This window comes from Centroberyx gerrardi, chromosome 20 (assembly GCF_048128805.1).
Source record: "Centroberyx gerrardi isolate f3 chromosome 20, fCenGer3.hap1.cur.20231027, whole genome shotgun sequence".
Taxonomy (NCBI): domain Eukaryota; kingdom Metazoa; phylum Chordata; class Actinopteri; order Beryciformes; family Berycidae; genus Centroberyx; species Centroberyx gerrardi.
Window position 1 is genome coordinate 23,319,676 of NC_136016.1, and position 2,956 is coordinate 23,322,631.

Genomic DNA, 2,956 nt, shown 5'->3' on the forward strand with positions numbered 1-2,956 from the left:
CGTGTCTGTTCGGACTCAGACTTGTCTTCGTCTCAGCATCTATTGAAGGTCGACTCAACTTTTTCACGCCTCTCTGAAAATATAAAAATAGTCGATGATGAAATCGGCCCCGAGTATCCGAGTTATGACACAAAGATAACCTTTAACCTTCTCAGAAAATCAAGTCAGTGGTAAGAAAACACTTGTAAACACAGGCGCCTTTACTACATGTTTGTAGTTCCCCAGACTAACGATCATAACTAACATTTGTTTACATGAAGTTCATTAAATGAGCTTGTTAAGCTGCAGGACGGCCATGTTTTATTGTTTGACTTCTGGGTTTGATTTTCTAACAGAACAGCACGTGAATGCAACGCCGTTCAGCAGCCGACTTGGAAGTCCTGGATGTCGGACTTTCCCGCCGGCATGTGAACGCAGCATTTGCATCACTTACTGAAGATGGCAGCTGTGTTATTTGAAACTGAATCAATCCTGGATCGCAGGAACAGTACCTTCCAGCTCACTGTGAGTTGTATGAGCAGGAATAACGCATCATACAGGTAGACATGGCTCTACACATGTGGCTGTTCTATCCAAAGCGCCCTACAGTGCACAAATTTTCATCATGGGTCCACTAGGAACTGAACCCCAACTCCTAACCCTGGCAAGTGCTTAATCTCATACTTTCTTATGACATAAACAGTATATATACCCACTTAAAATGGGTGATGTACTTCGCATTTCATGGTTTCAAGCAGAAGTAGACGAGGCAGGTCGTATTTTTCTTATTCCGGTGAATAACTGGTCGAACGTTCTTTCTATAGAAGCCATTTTGCACCACCGTTCAATAATCATACAGGGAGAAATCCATCGTAGAAGAGATCGAGAGAGAGACCAATTTCTCCACTGACAGTAGGCTCAATAGACCAGAATACAATGCAGCCACAAGACATATTGTGTTTTGAGAGAGGGGCGAGGCTGTGATCATCTGACACAGCTGAAAGATCACGCTTTCTACACCCGTACGCCCACTTTTGATTAAAAACAACAAGTTCACGCCCCTTCGTTCAAAATCAATAAATCAAGCAGAAGTAGACGAGGCAGGTTGAGGGAAAGTAAAAAAAGTCAATTACAACACTTGATCACTCCTAAATAACTCCTGGAAAGCATTAAACATCACATATGGATGATGTATAACAGTGTAAAAGGATGGAGGATCTAAGGTTGGACACCAGTGAATTTGATGGCTCTCTTTTTGATTAACTTGAGATTTCCCAAGCTTGAATCACTGTGTGACGGCGACATCTGCTGGTGAAGACGTGCGCTGCAGAATGAGTCGAGTCCACACAGAGGCGGGCAGTTCAACAGTGTAATGGCACTGCTCAGCACCTATTTTCATTAGGTACTTCTGGTTTATTCCAAATACCTTCAAAATGGCAGGGAGGCACACAGGCTACAAGTATCTGAAGCTAGTAAGCCATATAAGCACCAGATAGAGATAGATATCACAAGAAAAAAACATATTTACAAATATAAATTAAAACATATTTCAACTCCAAAAGACATTGTTGTGACTGTAAATGAGTGTGATTGTATTAAAATGGTACAAAACTGGAAAAATAAAAAAATGTTGATGATGACATGTCTTTTTGAGATGAAGAAAAATCAGACATAGCTTAGACTTGTACTGTGCGTAGTGCAAGGAATACTGTCAATGGAAAATAAAATAAAATAAACAGATTATTCACATTCGCGACACCTTTGGTCCAAAGAGAACTGAAAGAGAGAGAACTGAGATGGGGGTTTGATGTGTGTATGCGTGACAAGTTTACCGATCACAGACAGACTTCACTTCTTTTTTATGGTTTGTACATGCTGCCCCAGCTAAAGCCACAGTTTGGGTTCGATACGGGTCCGACAAACACGAACGTCTCGCTCGTCACTATCGGCTTGGTAATCGGACAATCCCGTGTTGAGTCTGAGAAGAACTGGAGGCACTGGGGAAGGCCTGGTTATACATCCATCGTAGCTTCTGAGGCCCCGTTTACACCTGATATTAAAACACCATCTGTGTCCCGATACGTTGTGCGGATAATATTCAGTCCCATCGTGCCTTTTGCATCGCATTTGTCTGCGTTCTCGTTGTCCGCGTTATCAGATCTCGTTTTTCGCGCGCGCTGTGTAAAGCTGTAAAGCAGGCAGTAGCTGGGAAGTTGGCATTGGTCGACAAAAACAAACATGGCGGGTTAAACGTGACGCCGTACAGCCTGGATTTACTTTTCATTTGGAGGCGGAAAGCCCCGTCTTTTACGGCGGAAACCGAAACGACGTCCGGTCACTTCTGCAGTCCTTCGCTGAAGCTGATCGGATTGGAAAACTGAAGAGTGAGTCGTGACGTTTCTACCGTGTGGGCGGGGCTTCCTCACTAATGCGAACACACACGTTATTCTGGCAGATCTGATTACATTCCCGTCGCAAGGCGTGTTGTGTGCGTTTACACATTGCATTAACACGTGTTCTTCCTTATGCTGATAAGATATCCAGATTGCATTTTGACACCAGGTGTAAACGGGGTCTAAAACTCAGGGTTCCTACACAGTTACAATTTCAGAAATGACATACTTTGGTGTTCAGTATGATTTACTTTTCGTCTTGCCCCTCCTCACTCTGTCAAGTCACTCTATAGATTCTTCACAGCAACAAATATCAGAATAAGAGAGATGACAGCAGTCTGAACCCACAGAACATGTGTAGTCGTATGTATATCGGGACAGTACAACAATATTTTCTCCATTCTTTCCCAAAGTTTTTGTGCAATTTTCAAAGTTACCAAGATGTGGAAATGACCAAATTCTTTGTCCATACATCTGCAGACTGTCCAGACCTGTGTAGGAGCCCTGAGAGCGGATCTGGGAGCGGTGTGGTGAGACGGTCCAGGTTCCAGCGTGAAGCGCCGGCCTTCATCAGAGAGTCTTCT